The sequence below is a fragment of the Oncorhynchus nerka genome, linkage group LG11 (assembly GCF_034236695.1).
Source record: "Oncorhynchus nerka isolate Pitt River linkage group LG11, Oner_Uvic_2.0, whole genome shotgun sequence".
NCBI lineage: Eukaryota > Metazoa > Chordata > Actinopteri > Salmoniformes > Salmonidae > Oncorhynchus > Oncorhynchus nerka.
This window is the reverse complement of record NC_088406.1, coordinates 37,152,378-37,159,883: the sequence shown is the minus strand read 5'-3', so window position 1 is coordinate 37,159,883 and position 7,506 is coordinate 37,152,378. Positions and strand designations below refer to the sequence as shown.

The following is a 7,506-nucleotide window of genomic DNA, read 5'->3' as shown; positions in this document are numbered from 1 at the left end:
AGCCTATCAGAAGCTTCTAAAGCCATGACATAATTTTTGGGAATTTTCCAAGCTATTTAAAAGCACAGCCAAATTAGTGTATGTAAACTTCTGACCAACTGGAACTGTGAAACAGTGAATTATAAGTGAAATAATCTGTCTGTAAATAATTGTTGGAAAAATTACTTGTGTCATACACAAAGTAGATGTCCTAAACGACTTGCCAAAACTATAGTTTGTTAACAAGAAATTGTGGAGTGGTTTTAATGACTCCAACCTAAGTGTATGTAAACCTCCGACTTCAACTGTATATATAAAATTGTTGCCTGTTTTGCATATTATTTTGGCATTAATACGTGTCACATATCAGTTTGCAAACAATGAAGAAAAAAAAGTTGTAGTTAATAAAGCCGCGTACAAACATGGTCTCTTATTTGCTTTCATGAGTAAGGCAGCTTCAAAATGCAGGTGTTTCAGCCTAACGCAGTGCTTTCTGTGGTGGTGGGGCAGCCAGTGGAAAATACAGAGCGTAGGGGTTGGTTCTCTAGTTGCGCCGTGATTGGCTCAGTGTTCTGTTACTCATGGGGACACTACGTCACCACAAAATCTGGTGACAGAGTAATTCAAGCCCCTTGGGTGCTGCCATAGAGTTACATTAGAAATGCCCATCCAAGAAGACTCAAGGTCATTGGCCACAGATAAAATGACGTCAAATCACATTATATCTACCGTAGCTTTGATTGGACTGATAATGTCAACATCATACTTTCAACATCTTAGCTAGAAAGTCCACATCATCATGAATCATGTCGACAATCTACAGGCAAATCCTTTTCAATCCATATGAAGAGAAATTATAGATAAAATGCATTGGTGCTCATCGGCCATTGGACATAAACATTATACAACAAGTTGGAAATCGCAAATTCAACAATGAGTGGTTTGGAAGGAATTAGTGGCTAACTGTAAGCGTTGCCAAGGAATCACTATCCTATTCAGTGGAGTGGGTGTGTGGTCCAAGTCTGGTTTAAGGGTCTCTTTTCAAAGCTTAAAAGGATAAACATTCAACTCGATGGGTCAGAAAAGGTTGAATACATTGGCCATGCTGTGAATCCGGCAGGACTTTTGCCGCATTCAAAACAACTGGAAACTCGGAATTGGGAAATCTCAGACTTCAATGAGTTCAAGACAACTGGGAACTCGGAAAAAACGATCTACGACTGAGAAAAAAACGTTTTGAATAGTCATTCAACTCAGAATTCCAAGCCGGGAACTCGGGCTTCTTTCTAGAGCTCCAACCTGAAACCGTCATCACTGACGTCATGATTCAACCTTGATTTTTTTCAGTGTTCAGAGCTCCCAGTTGTCTTGATGAAGTTTGATAACAAAATTTGCCCACGAAGGACTGCCATGCCATCCTGTTCAAGTAAGAACAGCACAACAGGGTGAGAACAAAAATGTAGAAGGGGTGCGTCACTTGAGTGGGTTGAGTGGGTTGAGTCACTGATGTGATCTTCCTGTCTGGGTTGGCGCCACCCTTGGGTTGTGCCGTGACGGAGATCTTTGTGGGCTATACTCGGTCTTGTCTCAGGATGGTAAGTTGGTGGTTGAAGATATCCCTCTAGTGGTGTGGGTCTGTGCTTTGGCAAAGTGAGTGGGGTTATATCCTGCCTGTTTGGCCCTGTCCGGGGGTATCGTCGGATGGGACCACAGTGTCTCCCGACCCCTCCTGTCTCAGCCTCCAGTATTTATGCTGCAGTAGTGTATGTGTCAGGGGGCTAGTGTAAGTCTGTTATATCTGGAGTATTTCTCCTGTCTTATCCTGTGTCCTGTGTGAATTTAAGTATGCTCTCGTTAATTCTCTCTTTCTTTCTTTCTTTCTTTCTTTCTTTCTTTCTTTCTTTCTTTCTTTCTTTCTCTCTCTCAGAGGACCTGAACCCTAGGACCATGCCTCAGTACTACCTGGCCTGATGACTCCTTGCTGTCCCCAGTCCACCTGGCCATGCTGCTGTTCCAGTTTCAACTGACCTGAGCCCTAGGACCATGCCCCAGGACTACCTGACATGATGACTCCTTGCTGTCCCCAGTCCACCTGGGCGTGCTGCTGCTCCAGTTTCAACTGTTCTGCCTGCGGCTATGGAATCCTGACCTGTTCACCGGATGTGCTACCTGTCCCAGACCTGCTGTTTTCAACTCTCTAGAAACAGCAGGAGCAGTAGAGATATTCTGAATGATCGGCTATGAAAAGCCAACTGACATTTACTCCTGAGATGCTGACCTGTTGCACCCTCGACATCCACTATGATTATTAGTATTTGACCCTGCTGGTCATCTATGAACATTTGAACATCTTGGTCATGTTCTGTTATAATCTCCACCAGGCACAGCCTCTTCTGGACTGGCCACCCCAGGATAAAGAGAGTTGAGAAAAAACAAGAAAAGATCATAAAATATATTGTTAATATCTCTTCTCTATTTGAGTCAGGATGTATCACACATCTCCCGCTTAAAGCAGGTTTCCACTAGATAGCCAAAGTCAAAATTGGCTACAAAAATGTGCTTTTTGGTCTTAATTTAAGGTTAGGGTTAGGCATAACGTTAGCAGTGTGGTTAAGGTTAGGCATAAGTTTTGCAGTGTGGTTAGGGTTAAGTTTACAAACAAATAAGAAGAGAAATTGTGGAAATAGGCAGAGTTTACACATAATTATGACTTTGTGGCTGTGTTAACTAGTGACGAACCTTAAAGAGAGAGAGAGCCATATACGTTCCCAGGTAAAGTCCTTAGGTGGCCTGCCTTCTGTGAGTGGCCACAGGCCTCTTCTGGGCCCCCTTGGTAAAGGTCTGGGTGCATTGTTGGAATGTGCTAGATCAGTCTGGGCTTGGGATAGGTCAGGTTTGGGTTAAGTTGCACACCGGCAGTGTTTTTGTCAGGTGCAGCGGGGATCTCCCACCCGTCAGCCGGCACATAGGGGTAATCCTAACCCTAAGAAGCTTTCACAGACGATTTCACCAGGCTAAGGGGAAGTTAGGAAAGGTTTGTAAACCTCTTCAGATCAGAGCCAGTCTTGGCCTCTTGCTGGCATTGAAACCTCTTCCCGTCCTCTCCTTTCCTCCCCTGTGGTTTTCAGTATGGCTGGATGGAGCCATTGACGAGAAATGGTGTGTGTGTGTGTGTTTGTGTGTACACACACATTAGTTCCCTTCCCCTCCATTACTTCTTATTAACTAATAGCGTCCACAGTGTCAGTGACATTTCTTCTAGGAACAGGAGAGGGGGAGATTAGGTCGTCCTGTGTTATGAGTATCTTTTGAAGTCTAAACACCACCATGTAATCATACTGGGCAGCCATTTTCCCAGAGAAGAAAAAAAGCTAACACAACGTGCCATTGGAACACAGGATTGATGGCTGCTGATAATGGGCCTCTGTACGCCTATGTAGATATTCCATTAAAAATCAGCCATTTCCAGCCACAATAGTCATTTACAACATTAACAATGTCTACACTGTATTTCGGATCAATTTTATGTTATTTTAATGGACAAAAAATTTGATGTTTTTTCAAAAACAAGGACATTTCTAAGTGACCCCAAACTATTGAACGGTAGTGTATATCTACTCACAGTTCAAATAATACAAACACAAAGAATGTTTTGTCTCAGTGCAATTCAATTTATTATCACATTAAAATGAACACAGTCCACGTAACATACAGTGGAATTACGTAGCATACCTTAATATACATAGCATTTTATAGCATACCAAAACACATACCATACACTTGCAGATCTCAAGCCTCCATAGTTAAAGTGCATGGTTAGGTGTTGGTGTGCTTTGACTGTGATTTGTGTGATCAGGCTGGGCAGGATGGCATTATGGTGTGGGATAACCTCTGTGCACCCCTCTCTCTCTCTCTCGTCTCTGTGCACCCCTCTCTCTCTCTCGTCTCTGTGCACCCCTCTCTCTCTCGTCTCTGTGCACCCCTCTCTCTCTCTCGTCTCTGTGCACCCCTCTCTCTCTCTCTCGTCTCTGTGCACCCCTCTCTCTCTCTCTCTCTCGTCTCTGTGCACCCCTCTCTCTCTCTCTCTCGTCTCTGTGCACCCCTCGCTCTCTCGTCTCTGTGCACCCCTCTCTCTCTCGTCTCTGTGCACCCCTCTCTCTCTCTCGTCTCTGTGCACCCCTCTCTCTCTCGTCTCTGTGCACCCCTCTCTCTCTCTCGTCTCTGTGCACCCCTCTCTCTCTCGTCTCTGTGCACCCCTCTCTCCTCTCTCTCTCGTCTCTGTGCACCCCTCTCTCTCTCTCGTCTCTGTGCACCCCTCTGTGCACCCCTCTCTCTCTCGTCTCTGTGCACCCCTCTCTCTCTCGTCTCTGTGCACCCCTCTCTCTCTCTCTCTCGTCTCTGTGCACCCCTCTCTCTCTCTCGTCTCTGTGCACCCCTCTCTATCTTTATCCAGTTGGCAGATGAAGTGACATTAGGGCGGGTAAGGGTGCCCAAAGACAGGGGCACGCCTGAGAGGGCATAGGTAGGGTAAAGTTCAGAGACGACACACACACACACAGTCCCTGAAAGACACACCTGCCACGTGTATCCTTGTTAGGTGGAGCAGAGCAGCCAGGATTATGTGTGTATGTCTTTAAGTCGAGCCATTGAGCCTCAGCTCGGCGCCCCACCGCAATCTCTTAATGTACTCGCAAGCCGATTCCCTCAGAGTGGATCAGGTAGGAGACCTTGGCCTGTGACCTGACACACACAAACACAGCGGGAGACACACACACACACACAAACACACAGCGGGAGACACACACAAACACACAGAGGAATACACAAACAGAGACGCACACACACAAACACACTACTCTCTATGTCACAGCCTTGCCCTGACTGCAGTGCTTCTGTTACATGCTCACAGGGGACTGGCAGTGCTTACCGGAGAGGATCAACTTGTGAGAGTGGGATAATCCTGTCTGAGGGATGTGTGTGTGTGTATGGCTCTCTGTCTCTGTGTGTTTGTGTGTGTATTTGTCTCTATTTACCTCTATGTTTGTGTCTTTTTGTGTGTTTAAGAGGGATGCTAGACAGAAGAGGGGAGAAATAATGAGAAGAGTGACAAGACAACAAGATAAGGAGATTGAAGCAGATGCACTAACAAAGAGATAATAGTATGAAACAAAAAGCTAGCTTACCAAGAGGCCAAAAACAGAGATGGACAAGCTAGACAACAGAGAGAAAATGCATGGAAAGAAGGGGGAAAAGATAAGGACTGCTCGTTGGCCAACTCTTGGCTCCACATGTTCCTAGACTGCAGCGGCCAGGGAATCTGGAACATTCTCTACCTTTGTTCTCATCTGGAGGGGAAGGTTTTTAGAGGGACACGCTCTCATATCCTGTTCTTGCCGACGCCAACACCGCCCTTGAAGTCAGATGTATGGTATGCTGTGTGTGTGTGCGCATGTGGGGGTGTGTGACAGAGAGAGGGAGAAAGAGAGAGAATGAGTCAAATAGAAAGAGTTAGAGAGAGACACACACAGAAAGTGAGTAGAGAGAGAAAGAGAACAGAGAGGGAGAGAGAAAGGGAACGGAGAGGGCCTGAGCAGTCATGGTTTGAGACAAACAGCACAGCTAAGTCTAGAACAATGCCACAAATTGCCTTTACCAGCATGTCAGGAGGCTGGTTTTGTCCAGCTGTTTGTCGTATGTCCTTGCCTTGTTCTCCCTCCCTCCTTCTTTCCCTTTCATCCATCCATCTATCCTCATAACATTCCCTCCATCTATCCTCCTAATCTTCCCTCCATCTATCCTCCTATCCTTTCCCCAATCTATCATACTGTATCATTAAATCATCCTATGCTTTACATACTTGTAGGTTTTGAGTAGCCAGTCCATCTACCTTCCTATCCTTCTACTTTTTGTTGTTTTTGAGAAGCATAAGAAATTATTCTAGAAATGTTTTGTTCTGATATACAATGAAGCACCCATGATGCCCCACCATGCAGCTTCAATCCATATAAGGGCAGCAGGCAGGTCCTGGCTGGGGTGTGGAATGTTGGCTGACTCAGCATGTACAGTAGCATCAATGTGCAGTCGTCTTTGTTAATGCCTGAGTAGAATAAAGCAGCCATTTGTGGGGGCAGTTGATGCTGATAGTATGGTTTAAAAGAGCTCACATTGTACATGAAAGCATACATAAAACTCTGTTGAGTATACATACATAAAACTAAATACAATATAGTGTAAATAGAGAAAAATACAGCACACATATAGTAAAATCTGTCACCAGTAAGCATACTTCATACTTTGGGACCATACTTGATATGTAGTAAGCAAACTTCATACTTAAACATATTTCATAGTTTGTAAGCATTTTTCATACTTAGAGCCTTCATTAGCTCTGTAACATGAGCAGAAGACTTAATGAAAACATTACATTTGAGTGCAGTGGGTTCATGTGTTTTTAACTGAGACCTATTGCCTCATATCAGATGTCTTGGATAGCTAGCTATTCTGTTTAGCCTAATCTTCACGTGTGCTGTATTTACCTCAAAACATACTGTACACTGCTACCATTGGCTGCAAAATGGAACATCTGGATGGAGAATTCACTGATCCGATGCATGGCATCTGGACACACACACACACACATTTCTCGAAGGCGTCTCTTGGTCTTCTGTGTGGGATGCAGGAAAGAGCCAACCACAACAGTTCTTCAGCTGGCAGCTTTAGTTGGTACACAAGGACATAAAGCTTGCCAGTGAAGAACTGCTGTGGGTCAGCCAGTGAGCACCCACGCAGCATGTACAAAAACACACACATATAAAAACACACACACACACACAGTAGGCTACATCTTCTTCATTTTTGTCCATCAGGGTGGGCAGTGGTGGAATCTGTAGAGACAGAGAGAGAAGAGAGGGAGGAGAGAGAAAGGGAAACATTAGAATGTATGTCTGATAGACTGGTGCTAAAATACAATATTCATTACGACATACAGTACCCGTCTAAAGTTTGGAGACACCAACTCATTCCAGGGTTTTTCTTTATTTGGACTATTTTCTACATTGTAGAATAATAGTGAAGACATCAAAACTACTTTTGGCAGGGCTTTGGTCAAAAGTAGTGCACTGCATAGGGAATAGGGTGCCATTTCACAGAGTTTGCATTTATTTGAGGCACTACTGTTCCCGTGAGTCTTCAACTGTTTCTACAACAAACTATCAAAATTGAAAAATAACATGGTGTCTTACTTACAAGAGAGTGTCACCAAAGGACAGAAATGTTCACTTTAATTCATGTCAGATTAATCCCAGTGAACTGCCAGTAGGGCTGTGAAACCTTCAAGAGATTCTCATTACAACACATTATCATCAATGATAATGTACCATAGCTCTGCAGCATTTTTAGCCTTAGCCTAGAAAAACGTGCTAGTTACAATGCTAAAACAACTCTTATACTTGAGTGTCCCATCTATGTTGATTTTTTTTATTGTTATAAATAACTTATGTTCTTTAGTAAAACCCATAAAACAACCAC

The 7,506-nt window shown here is 44.1% G+C and overlaps 1 long non-coding RNA gene across 1 annotated transcript; it reads right to left on the bottom strand.

The window, feature by feature from the left end:
- Nucleotides 1-3,629: 3,629 nt before the first annotated feature.
- LOC135573969 (uncharacterized) lies at nucleotides 3,630-6,846 on the bottom strand. The gene is made up of 2 exons (XR_010465052.1): nucleotides 4,305-6,846; nucleotides 3,630-4,235 (listed from the first exon to the last, which is right to left on the bottom strand). It is a non-coding gene; the product is annotated as an uncharacterized LOC135573969 (long non-coding RNA).
- Between the last annotated feature and the right edge of the window lie 660 nt (nucleotides 6,847-7,506).